Here is a 14572-nt window from a genome sequence, read left to right as displayed (position 1 = left end):
AAGTCAAGTAGTGTTCTCATTATTTTCTTTTTCAAAATTGTCTTGACTAGTATAGTTATTTTTTATTTTTCATGTAAATTTTAGAATCAGCTTGTAAATTTTTACAAAAGAAATCTCCCTAAAATTTTGATTGTAGTGTATTAAATTTGTACAAAAATTTAGCTTCTTAACAATTTCTCGAGAATAGTGAGTCTTCCTATCATTCAACTTATAAATCTCTCCATTAATTTCAATCTTTTGAATTTCTTTCATGAGTATTTTGTAATTTTCAGCACAGAGATTTTTACATTTTTTGTGCTATGTATAGCTGTTTCATGTTTTTCAGTACTATTATAAGTATTATTGTTTTTTCAATTTCAATTTCCAGCTGTTCATTGCTATTATGTAGAAATATAATTGATTGCCGTATATTTATCTTACATATATTTACTTCATTAAGCTCACAATATTTGTAGTAACTAATTTTTGTATCTTTGGATTTCTCTATGCAGACCATGATTTTCCTGTGCATAGAAACAGTTTATATCTTCCTTTCCAAATGTATGCCTTTTACTCCTTTTTCTTATCATATTATACAGTCCAGATCCTCCAGGATAATGTTGAATAGGAGTGGAGAGATTGAATATTCTTTCCTTGTTTACTGTTTCCGGGAGAAAGACTTTCACTATTGTCTATAATGTGAGCTGTAAGCTTTGTTTTTAATAGAAAGCCTTTATCAGGTAGAGGAATTTATAATAAGTTGATATTGACATTTTTTGCATTTACTGAAATTTTTATTATTTTTTCCTTTTTTGTATGTTTAATTATATTGTTCTTCACATGTTGAATCAACTCTACATTTCCTGTATAAACCCACTTGTCAGGATGTGTTATACCTTTATACATTGCTAGATTGGACTTCCTGACATGTTGTTTGTAATCTTTCTGTCTATGTCCAAACCGTGTAGTTATATTTTCTTATATTTTTTATCACTGTTGAATAAACTATTTTTGACCTTCATGTCTCTCTTCTAATGTTAGACTTATATTTAAAATTTAACAGGGCAACATCTTTGATGAAATAAAAAACTCCTTTAATTGGCAATGTGTCACTTATATCATACAAAGTTGTTTAAAAGGAATAACCCATAAGTTTTATAAATTCCAATTTTCATCATTTAATTTAATGCTAAAGATATGATTCTCTGTTGCTAGGGAATTCAGGGAATTCAATGTTATATTTTAGGAATACTATGTAAAGAAAATGCTAAAAATAAAGCATTTTAACTATGTGAGTAGGTTTTTAAAATTATTATTACTAGTTTACCTAAACACCAGCTCAGAGTGTTGTGATTATCAAATGCACTGTAGTTTAGTATGTTATTCAGCACCCATTATCTCCTTCCTTGTTACTAACTTAGGGATTTTTTTCATGCATATGTTGCCAGAGGGCTTAGGTGTGTCTCCAGGTGCTGGTGAGATCACTAGCCCCAGCTGGTGTTTCAGGTTCTTGAAACTGCCACAAGAAAGCATTCAGAGACAAGTTAGAATGAAGCAAAAGGCAAGAAGCATTTATTGCAAAGTGAAAGTACACACTCAAGAGGGGGAGTGCAGGTGTATTTGGGAGAGTAAGTCGCGCACAATGGAGTTTGAGTTTCTAATTTTATGGACTCTTCTAATTAGGGAGTGGAATAATCTTGAGGTTTTCAAGGGAAAAGGTGGAGATTTCTTACAGTTGAGATGCCACTAGTTTTTATACTCAATATGGGCATGCTCGGATATGTCATGATGCTGGTGGGTGTGTGATTTAGTATGGTAATCAGCACATAATTAAGTCTGTGATATGGCGTGGGTGAAACTCTATGTTGGACCCAGTCAGTTTCAACTAGCTTAGTCTCCACCCTGTTTTGTTAGGATCTTATCAGCCCAGGCTCATCATCGTCCTTGTAGCTAACGTTAACAACTCCTTTCTTGCTGTTATGTGAAATTACTGCTGATACGTTTCCCACTTCTCCGGTGACCCAGCGTTCCTATTTTATAGGTGTTTCTTTTTTTTGTTGTTGTTGTTGTTGTTGTTGTTGTTGAGATGGAGTCTCGCTCTGTCGCCCAGGCTGGTGTTTCTTTAATTAGGGGGTGGAATAGTCATTAGATACTCTAGAAAAGGAGGGGATTTCTGGGACCCTCAGTTACTGACCCCTTTTCCCCTTCTTTAGGTTTGCCTGAGTCACGGACATGTCACTCTGATTGGGATTTTGGCCATTTTCTCTCCCTTTTGTTGGGTTTTCTCTTATCCTGTGGTTTCTTTGCCTAGTTCTGTTTCAGCTGTCGCTAGGGTTTTTCCATTGTCCTGTTACCATACAGCACTATTCCTACATCATATCCATCTCTCCTCCACCAGTTTACCCACTTCAGAAGGAACTGATCCCACCATAACCTACAGGGCTGGACTTTTTTACTTATGACATTAGATTTCATTCCTTTAACTTCAGTGGCTATTTCTGAGGTAGGTATATGATATATACCTAATAATTAGGATGAATTTCAGATATCTTATTTAATATTCTGTAAGAATAACTCCCTCTTCTCTTTTGGATGATGGTATATGTGACATGAAGCCTTGAAGTGCTGTAGTCATTTGGTTATTAGAAATAAAGGAGTCTTATACAAAAGTGAATCATATAGTAAAGAAAAGAAATGGGATTCTTTAGTGACCATTTAGGCACTAAATTAGATAATTCCAGAAGCTCACTCTATATTGGCACTTTCAACAATGTAAGCCAACTTTATTTAGGTTTCCTGTTATTTATAAGTATTTGGCTCCTGAAAGACGAATAATGTTTATGAAATTATTTTATTAATTTGGCTATGACATTTTCCTCGATAAAGCCATTTTATAATTTCCAATTGTTTAGGGGGTAAAGGTACAGTTTATAACATAATCAGCCAGTCACTGCCTAAAGTAGACTAGGGAGGCCACCCTCCCCTCCCCTTCACTCTCTAAACTTCACTCTTTCAAATATACCATATCCTGTTCTGCTTGAGGATTTTGTATATGCTATTTTTTCCACCTAGAATGCCTACCTTTGCCTAGTCATTGAGCATATCTCACGCTGACCAATATTTCTTCCAAGGCACCTCTACTTATGACCACCCAACCAGATTACATATTCCTATTATTCCTTTTTTTTCTTTTTTTGGCTCAGTTGAGAAATTTCTGCCTCCCCACAGGATTTCAAGGCATCTTCTTTGCAGCCATTTTATACCCAGTGCTTATATTTAGGATATAACATAATAAGTCTTCAATAAATATTAATAATAAAATTATATTTTAGGTAATTACATATGATTGAAAATTATGTATTAACAAAATTATTAATATTATTTTAATGGCATTATAATATATTTTTACTCACAACATTACTAACATCAAACATGTGGGTTTTGTCCATACCAACAACCACTTCTTCAATTCTCTGAACCATCAACTGGATGTGACACAACTCAATTCAATTGTGACATCAACTACCCGGAGTAATTGTCAGACTCCACCAGTTTAAGGGATCCATACCACAAGATTGTCCTCATTACAGATGCAAATTACAAGAATCGTGAGACTAGGGTACCTACACTCTGTCTGAGCTGGCTACAATGATGAGGATTCCTACAACCTCCTCCTTCAGGTTCGATTATTTCTAGAATGGCTCATAGAACTCAGGAAGACACTTTACTTAACTGTCATTGGTTTATTATAAAGAATACAATAAAACACAGCCAGATTAAGAGGTACATTGGGCTAGGTCTGGAAGGATCCTGAACACAGGAGTTTGGGTGTGTCACCCTCCCGGCATGCTGATGTGTTTGCCAGCTCCGAAGTTCTGCAAATACCCTTGTTTAGGGTGTTTTTGATGTTCTTGCTTTTTTTTTTTTTTTTTTTGGACATTTTGCTATAGAAAAGGGGCCCTGATCCAAATCCCAAGAGAGGGTTCTTGAATCTTGCACAAGAAACAATTCAGGGCAAGTCCGTATAGTGAAAGCAAGTTTATCAGGAAGGTGAACGAATATAAGAATGGCTACTCCATAGACAGAACAGCCCTGAGGGCTGCTGGTTGCCCTCCCCGCCCCCCTTCCTTTTTTTTTTTTTTTTGAGACGGAGTCTTGCTCTGTCGCCCAGGCTGGAGGCAGTGGTGCGATCTCGGCTCACTGCAAGCTCTGCCTCCTGGGTTCACGCCATTCTCCTGCCTCAGCCTCCTGAGTACCTGGGACTACAGGTGTGCACCACTGCGCCCGGCTAGTTTTTTGTGTTTTTAATAGAGACGGGGTTTCACCGTGTTAGCCAGGATGGTCGCTATCTCCTGACCTCATGATCCGCCTGCCTCGGCCTCCCAAAGTGCTGGGCCCGGCTGGTTGCCCATTTTTATGGTTATTTCTTGATGATATGCTGAACAAGGGGTGGATTATTCATGCCTCCTCTGTTTAGACCATATAGGGTAACTTCCTGATGTTGCCATGGCATTTGTAAACTGTCATGGCACTGATAGGAGTATAGCAATGAGGACGAACAGCCATCACTCTCGTGGCCATCTTGCTTTTGGTGGGTTTTAGCCAGCTTCTTCCCTGCAACCTGTTTTATCAGCAGGGTCTTTATGACCTGCATCTGGTGCTGACCTTCTATCTCATCCTGTGCCTTAACCATCTGAGAATGCAGCACAACAGGTTTCAGCCTCATTTTACCCAGCTCCTATTCAAGATGCAGTTGTTCTGATTCTCAAGACACTGACACTTTCACTACATAAGCATGATTGATTACATCAATGGCCATTAGCTATTAACTCAACCTTCAGCCCCTGTCCTCTCTTTGGTAGTTGTAGGATGTGGCTAAAATTTTTAAGCTTCAAATCAAGACTTGGTCTTTCTGGCAACCAGACTCCATCCTGAAGCTATCCAGAAGCACCTCAGTCAAAAAGTCATATTATTAGCATATGAAAGTCACTCATCACTCAGGCGATTCCAAGGGTTTAAGAAGCTGGGTGCCAGTAGACAGTAACTAAGCCCAAATATGTATACATATATTTATTTTGCCACAGACATGGAATTTTAAAATGTAGTTAGAATGGTTTACAAAAAATGATAATTACTAGGAAAGAAGTTATTTTTATATCATATGGTCATAAATGAGGGAAACTTTGAATAATAAACTTGTCTTTAAATATTGAACTATACTGGGTTTTGGAGGTAATAAAAAAAGAAAAAAATATCCAGTGTTTCCTAAAACAGAGTTGACTCACTTTCTAAAATATCTGTTAACTATTATACTCCTATATATGAAATAGGCAAACTTCCAAAATGATTCTAAAATTATATTTTGAGATATATATGACTTTAGCTTGCTCAATTTATTTTTGTTAGTTTGAGTCTTTTGGCAGAATAGATACTTTGGGTTTCTTTTCCTCAATTTCCAGATAGTGAAAAATTTATAATTTAGCAAAGCATTACTCTTATTAATGAAATAATTTACGCTTGCATATTATGAGGGTTTTCAATAAATTACGTGGTACATGGTAACTGTTATATATGACTGTGGTTTTTTTTTTTATAACTGTGAATGGTGGATTTATATAGTATGTTCTGTATCCCATTTTCTCCTTGGAAATCTGCAATGTTGAATTGAAATGCATGAAATTTAAGATTGGACTCTTTCAGCCTGGGAGATGTTGAAGGGACAACATCAGTTTTCATGGCAGTTGTCTTATTCTTCAACTGCTGCGGAAAACAAACCAAAAAAAAAAAAAACAAATAATGAAAGGAACAAAAAATTTAGCTTCTAATCAGGCATCCAAGAAATCTCTCTTTTGTCTCCCATTTCAGGAGATTGAGAAGAAAATGGATGAAATAAAATGATTTTACAAATGTCTTGTGATGTTAATATTTCTTAGGGAGCAAGCTATTGAAATGTCAGAAGTTGCTAAAAGAAGGGGATATATTTGGGAACAGATTACATTGCCAGTTTTTCATTGTTTAGCACATTTTATAACCCTCCCTAAAGAAAACAGCTTGATAACATTACCAAATATAATCTGACATGAGCCAAAGAGTAGAAAGTAATTCCTACTAGGATAGAGTACAGTTATTAAACATAATCAAAGTAATGCCCTGATCATGTTCAGTGGTTTGGGAATGCATCATAGATATTCATAATGACATAAATACCTAATTGATCTGAAAAGAAAGAAAAAGTGACACACAAAGTGAGAGTCATGGATATGCCCCTGGTTGAACAGAGATGATATGTTCACCCTTTGGAGAAGCAATGAATCCTCATCGAAAATGGGTTAGGATATCAAGATTGATGACACCACACACATACAAAAATGAATCAATAGATTTATCCATAACACAATGAGGCTTTTGAGAGAAGCAGGGGAGGCTCCCAAGCATGTCCTAGAATGGCTTGACAGAGCAAGGATAAATCACTAGTCTGGGTTTTTATTGGGGTTAAGAGTGGGGTTAATGTGATGGTTTCCTCATGAAATCCAGGGACCATGTGATTTGAACTTCTTGCCAGTGCCACAGGAGATAGCATATAGCTTTCTGATTGGTTTGCTCAAATGTTGGGGAAAGAAGAGAAGAGGAAGAGGGGAGGATTCAAATTGTCTGCAGTTTAACATTTAAAATTGAATTAGCCTTTCTATTACAATAGGTTTATTTGACAAGTCCTGTACAACGGAATCCTGCTTAGGTATGTTAGGTATGCAATACACCTTATCCCCAAGGGAAGGGTCCTTATCTAGTGACCCCACCCCATGTACCACCACCAGCATAGCCACTAACATTCTGGTCTGGAAGAGGAGTTTTGCCACTGATAAAAGGGGAGGAGACCTAACTGGGTTTTAATGCTCAGATGCACATATTTTCAAGAAAAATAAGTAATTGTAGTGCTCTTGCTTGTAGTGGTTTTGCTTCCTCGTGGAGTATAGGTGAAGGCTTCAGTGAAACATCCCTTTTAGCTGTTTTTGTTTTTTCTCCTTTTAAGATTTTTTTAATCATATTTTCTTTTCTGGCCTTTTTGCCCATGTCCTCCTTTTAGATATCTTACTCTGCTTCCTCTTCTTATTTTTGGGAATATTTCTCTGTCTAGACTCACATGGTTGTTTCAGCAAGGGCTGAGGATCAAGCATACTTTGTAATCCTATTGCCAGTGGTACCACTGTTTATAAAGTGAAGTGAAAATTTAAATAAGGCCTTGGAGAGAGTATGTGTACAATATTTTGGCATGCCTATTGTTGCTCCCATATTGTCCTGTTCGGTTGATATGATAAACTCTCATCATAACTAGCACACAGTAAACAAGACTGAACACTTCTCAGTTACATATATATGATAATATTGTAAATGAGTCATTGGATATAACTTAGCACAGTGCCAGACATATAGCAAACCTCAGTAAATGATAGCTAATATTATTAATATTATTATTATAACTAGCACATCTTGTGTTCTTGATTTCATGGTCATGAGAATAGAATGAAGAAAATCTTGGCTTGCTATCAAGGAAAGATAGATATATTTATATATACCTTTCTGTATGTGTATCCACATGATAGATGGAGTTCTGTGACATGCTCTGGTATAAACCTTTGGAAGAAGCTATGCTAATCTCTCAAACTCTCAGAATGTTCATGTGGACTTGGGAATGATGGCAAGAATGTGCCAGTAAGTGGTGGCAGTCATGCTAAAATAATAAAAGAGTGCAATCTGGTCATAACTCAGCACAGAAGAATCAATAAATGTCCACAAGCAAGTCTAACAGTACCCTATGGATCTATAATATTTATACTTCTGTTATTCTTCAAAGCATCTTGTGAAGTGAGAACCATGTCATGCTCTTTTAGAAGGAGAGAAAGACTAAGGCACCAGAAATCATTCAGTTTGTTTCATTTATTTCATTATGCGCATGCATTCAATTTGCTTATTGGGAGTGCTTCAAAGCAACATGTTAGGCAAGAGATATACAGATATATCTGTAAGTCCATAGGTATAACTGTGTGTGCATGTGTATAAATAAATATAATAAATATATAGATTTAATAAAACACAGATGAGTCCTGACCAAACTCAAGCTAGAACTACCTATGCTGTTAAATAGGCAAATGAATCTAAGAAGTTTTACATTTGGATCTATAACCAGAATTCTTTCCCAAACTTTAGGCTTATATCTGCTATTTTAAAAAGACATATCTTAACATTTTAAAAGACAAAATATGCAAAAAAGAACCCTTGACCTCAAACCAGCCCTGCACCCCAAAAAGCTCTACCTATATAATTTCTTATCTTATTAACAACTCTACTTTCCAGTTGCCCAGCCCAAAACCTGGGAGTCTTTTTTAACTATTAGCTTACTTTCATACCACATGTCCAATCAATCAGGAAATATTGCCACTATCTTCAAAATATATACAAATTCATCCACCCCACACTATTTCCAGTGGTTCTGGTCACTACTATATTTTACCTGGATTTCTACAGTAGCCTTGTGATTTGATTCTCTACTTCCACCTTTGCTCTTTCTAGTCAGTTTTCAACAAAGCAGTCAATATGATCCACTTAAAACACGGGAGAAAACAAAAAAAAGAAAACTATAGGCCGATATCCCTAATGAACATAGATGCAGAAACCCTCTACAAATATTAGTAAACCAAATCCAGTAACAGTACATCAGAAAGTTAATTCATTGTGTTGAAGCAAGCTTTATTCAGGGATGCAAGGGTGGTTGAACATACACAAATCATAAATGTGATCCACTACATGAACAGAACTAAGAACGAAAACCATATGATAATCTCCATAGATGCAGAAAAAGCATTTGATAAAAGCCAACATCTCTTAATGATAAAACTCCTCAACAAACTGGGAATAGATGGAACATGCCTCATAATAATAAGAGCCATCTATGACAAATCCACAGCCAACATTATACTCACTGGGGAAAGGTTGAAAGCATTTCCACTAAAAACTGGAACAAGACAAGGATGTCTGCTCTTACCACTCCTATTCAAATGGTACTGGAAGTCCTAGCCAGGGAAACCAGGCAGGAGAAAGAAATAAAACGCATCCAATTTGGAAAAAGGAAATCAAATTATCTCCTTTTGGTGAATGATAGTACACCTAGAAACCCCTAAATGATAATCGTGACCAGAAACATTGGAAATAGTGTTGGGTGATTGAGTTCGTACATATTCTGAAGATTGTGGCAATATTTCCTGGTGGATTTTATATATCAGAATCCTATACCTAGAAAACCCTAAATACTCTCTTGGAAGTCTCCTAGACCTGATTTAGTAAAATCTCAGCATACAAAATCAATGTACAAAAACACTAGCATTTTTAAACAATAACATTCATGCTGAGAAACAAATCAAGAACTCAATCTTATTTACAAATGGCTATAAAAATTATAAAATGTCTAGGAATACAGCTAGCCAAGGAGGTGAAATATCACTCTGCAAGGGGAACTATAAAACACTGATGAAAGAAATTGTAGATGACACAAATAAATGGAAAATATACCATGCTCATGGATCAGAAGAATTAATATTGTTAAAATGATCATATTACCCAAAGCAGTCTACAGATTCAAAACTATTCTTATAAAATTACCAATGCCATTTTTCAGAGTTAAAAAAAACAATCCTCAAGTTCATATGAAACCAAAAAAAGCCTGAATAGCCAAAGTAAGCAAAAAGAACACATTTGGAGACATCACACTGCCTGACTTCAAATTTTACTATGAGGCTATAGTAAATAAAACAACATGGTATTGATACAAAGATAAACAGATACACCAATGGAACATCATAGAAAAACAAGAAATAAAGTCACATATCTACTCAAAACTGATCTTTGATAAAGTTGACAAAAATAAACAATGGGTAAAGAACACCCTATCCAATAAATGTTGCAGGGAAAACCGTCTAGCTATATGCAGAAGAATGAAACTGGACTCCCATCTCTCACCATGTAAAAAACTAAGTTAAGATGGATTAAAGACCTAAATGTATGATCTGAAACTATAAAAATAATCTAAGAAAACCTAGGAAAAAATCTTCTGGACATTGGCTGAGGCAAAGAATTTATGACAGAGACCCTAAAAGCAATTGCAACAAAAACAAAATGACAAATGGGATTTAATTAAACTAAAGTGTCTTTGCACAGCAAAATAATAATAATAAAAAATAAATAATAGACTAAACGAATAACCTACAGAATGGAAGAAAATATTTATGAATTATGCCTTTAATAAAGGACTAATATTGAGAATTTATTTAAAAAAAAAAACAACAGTAAAAACTAGGCAAAGGCCCTGAACAGACACTTAAAAAAAAAAAAAAAAAAAGAATACAGCCAACAAACACATGAAAAAATGCTCAACATCAATAATCAGCAGAGATATGCAAATTAAAACCACACTGATATGTTATATGTCAGAATAGCTTTTATTAAAAAGTCAAAAAATAAAATTAAATGTTGGCAGGAATGTGGAGAAAAGAAAATGCTTTTACACTGTTGGTGGGAATGCTAATCAGTTCAACCTCAATGGAAAAACGTATGGAGATATCTTAAAGCACTAAAAATAGCACTGTCATTCAACCCAGCAACCCCACTACTGGGTATGTACCCAAAGGATAAGAAATCATTATATTAAAAAAGACACCGACATTCATACGTTTATCACAGGACTACTCACAATAGCAAAGTCATAAAAAGATACTTAGTTGATTAGAAAAGTAAAATGTGGTGTATAGGTTCACCATGGAATACTATGCAGCCATAAAAAAAGAATGAAACAATATCCTTTGCAGCAACATAAGTGGAGTTGGAGGCCATATACCAAGTGAGTTAACACAGAAGCAGAAAATCAAATATCACATGTTCTCACATATAAGTGAGAGCTAAACAAAGGGCACACATGGATATAAATTTGAAGAGAATACACACTGAAGACTCCAAAATGGGGGTGGGAAGGAGAGGAAAAGGTTTGAAAGATTATCTGTTAGGTACAATGTCCAATATTGGGGTGATAGGTACACTAGAAGCCCAATTCCCACCATTAGGCATGTAATACCCATGTACACAAGCACATGTACCTCCTGAATCTAAAATTAAAATAAATAAATAAATATTATAGATCATATTCTCTTCAAAAGTCTTCAAAATCTTTATGCTTCACTCAGCAGGAAATACAAAAGGCCCTACATCCTCTGCTTTCCCTCCTTATCTCTCTGATCTTACCTCCTACTAATGTCCCTGATCAACATGCTCTAGCCACAGAGGACGCCTTATGGTTTTTGGGACATAAGAGGCACACTCTCACCTCTGACCTTTGTTCTAACAGTTCTCTCTTTCTGGAACATTTTTCCCCCAGACTTTCATGGAGCTAACTTCTTCACCACCTTCAAGTCTCTGCTCAGATTTCATCTTATCAACAGAAACTTCTTATTAAAATTATAATCTCTTTTAATTTTAAAATTAAAAATTATGGTTTCAAATTACCATTGCTCTGCTTTACATTTTTATTTTTTCTTTATAACACGGATCACCATCTAACATAATTTACTTTCCAAATGATATTTATTGTTTATCATCAGTCTCTCCACAACTAAGATAAACATTCAGGAAATCTGGATATGTATCTGTTTTGTTCACTGATGTTCAAGTTCCAAATGCCAAGAATATAATCTGGCACATGATAGGCATTCAGTAAACATTTATTGCATGCATAGGAAAGCCAATTGGTAGCAGAAAGAGAGGAAAATCGATTCAGATAGAAATAAACATACAGAGACAGTTGAGGCACTGTAAATGGAGAGCTGTATCATGCACATTCTTAACGTTTTGTTGCTTATACAAGCCTTAGATTTAAAAAGAATTCTATTCTCCAGCCAATAAAAGTTCCTCCTCATCGATGTTGTAAAAGTCGGGTTCTCTTATACCCAGGCACATCCTTACTTCTAACCCGCACTACCTGAAATAACCTGTTCCTGTGATCAACAATGCCAGGCAAAAACACAAACAAAAAATATCCTAGACTATGACACGAAGCATCTACAAAATGTGTTTCAAAATAATTTTGGCTCTCAATATACCATGGGCTTTTTATATCTATAACTGAGTAGAATTCATATAAGAGATTGATCATTAAATCTATTCATTAATATTCATCCATTATAAAAGCATTTTAAAGTAGACTAGCATAAAGATAGCTGGTTGCAAGATTCAGAATCAGCAATTCTTAGAGTAAACTTATTTTTATTTAAAAAAGCAAACTCAGGGGCTATTGTATGTGGTGTTCTTTTTGAAGCCTGAGCTGAAATATGAAAATAAAATACACCAATTAATCAAAACTTCTTTAACCTTTCAATATATGTACCATGTTTATACCCTTGTGTTCTTCATGTCCTTATGTAATTAAACATTATATCTATAAGGTCAGATATACTTTTTGCTTGTTAATTGAATAACCTTGAATCATTAGCTCTCTACTTATGTATGGGTGTTTTTTTTTCCCTTTTTCCTTTGAACAGCTTCACATTATGGTGTTTAGCATTTGCAGTAAGATTTTAGGATAGTTCTTACTTTGAATCTCAAGTATTGAGAGAAAACTAACTTTGTCAACTACAATTTGTCACATCAAACTTAATCCATTTAATATTCCAAAAAGGCTTTTAAAGTTTCTAACTTCTTAAGAACATGCAATACCTAACTGCTTATGTTATGGTGTATTTTTCCCTTTTTCATTTTTAATGATAATTTTCATTCCTGCAATCCTTCAATATACAGATAATCCAATAGTAATGAAGTGATTGAGTGCTTACCTTTGTGGGGTGCATTAGATCTTTCAGGCCACTTAGGTCCATTTAGTAAATTGCTACTCCAGTGCATTAAGTGCAACTCCAGTAGCCTAAAATTGTTAATGCACTTAATAATTTGGCACTTGTAATTGCCAGTGATGGTAGTACATTTGCTTTCAGATTCTCTTAGTAATGATTATGAAAAAAGAATTTGTGCCCAAAGAATTACATGGTTGGCCATTAGAATTATATAGCCTCTTTAAAATTTATAATAAACCCCTTTGCCATCTAATACTAAATAATGGATACTTCAGAAGATGCTGCCAAAGATTTTTTTTCTTCTCAAAATGCAAAATTTGTTCCGCTATGCAATAAAAGAAGCCACATACTTATACTCTAGTAAATAATTCAGTGCTACATTTTCATTTTGTCTTTACATTTAACTGCATCCACTGTGAAAAACCTCATGTAAAAGTAATATATTCTATGTTATGGAGGGAAACGGAAGTGTCAGGGTACAATGTTTCAATTACGTAGGATGAAAGAGTTCTGGAGACCTAATTGACGGCATGATGACTATAGTTAATAATACTATGTATGCCTGAAAGTTGCTAAGAGAGTAGATCTTAAATCTTTTCAACACACACACAAAAGGTGACAAATATGTTAATTAGATTGATAGTGGCAATTGTTTTACAATATATGTATATAAAAAAGTCATACTGTTCACCTTAAATATATACAATTTTCATTTGTCAATTATACCTTATTAAAGGTTAGAAGGAAATGATATCACAGAATGAGAAGGAATTTGGCAGATCCTTCCAATAGCTGAAAGACTATACCTTCCCAACCACAATGCAGAATGCCACATTTAAAACTCTACAGGATTTTTTTTTCTTTAAGCATCAAAATTTTTACTAAGAAAACAATGGTTACTTTTTATCCAAATTGAAGGCATAATCACATATTTCTAATTTTCTATGTTGCACGAAATGACTACTCAGTTATCAAAGGCAACCATGGGTAACAAGTAATTAGTTTTAGTCAATAGACTTTCTTTATGGCTCATTTAAAGCCACCCATTATCTCTCACTGCCGTGTGGCTCACCTTTGTCAACGTAACAATCAGAGAAGCAGCATCTTTAACATCATGCGCTTTCCAAAGCATAAGCACATGTTACAGACGATCTAATTCACCCTCTGTGTTTCAATTCTAAAAGTTCAGCAGAATTCACCATGTGTTTTCAGGCATCCTAACTTCTTGGCATTTCACTTCTTAATTAGTTGGTGAGAGGTAAACCAAGCTCTGTAATCCTGAGAGGAATTGATGTAAGGGCAGTGTTTAATTGGAGGTTTAAAATCACTCGGAAATTGCTGTTATCCTTAAATATATGGTGTCCTTCCATCATGTTGGTGTCATTTAATGAACTGATATAGATCAAGAGTCAGCTTATAAGCTAGATAATGAAACCACTTTGTTTATGCTTTGCTTCTGTAAATTTTCTGCTGCACTCTGTGAAGAGTTTCATCTCCGTCAAGTATAAACATAAAATGGCTTTATTTTACCTGTAACTCTTACCCACTGTGTTCTGTTACCATTATTTTTGCTGAGCATCAAGATCACTTTTGAATATTTTAGTCCGATTCCATGACTTGTTACTCACCTTGGGTTATCACAACAATGTGATTCAGTTACTGCGATTCTATCCTACAGATTTAAAATGTAGATTCATACTTACTTAATG

The 14572-nt window shown here is 35.0% G+C and overlaps 1 long non-coding RNA gene across 3 annotated transcripts in view; it reads right to left on the bottom strand.

Moving 5' to 3' along the window:
• LOC103886219 overlaps positions 1-3459 on the bottom strand; it is a 51345-nt gene extending 47886 nt beyond the window's left edge. For 2 of the 3 annotated variants that reach the window (XR_002523355.2, XR_004185395.1), the window contains exon 1: positions 3393-3459. This is a non-coding gene — a long non-coding RNA (uncharacterized LOC103886219). The remainder of the gene's footprint in view (positions 1-3392) is intronic. The other variant, XR_004185394.1, reaches the window with a different exon arrangement.
• Positions 3460-14572: the final 11113 nt, after the last annotated feature.

Source organism: Papio anubis, chromosome 7, assembly GCF_008728515.1.
Source record: "Papio anubis isolate 15944 chromosome 7, Panubis1.0, whole genome shotgun sequence".
Lineage (NCBI taxonomy): Eukaryota > Metazoa > Chordata > Mammalia > Primates > Cercopithecidae > Papio > Papio anubis.
Note: the sequence above shows the minus strand (reverse complement) of the source record. Positions and strands in the feature narration are given on the sequence as shown.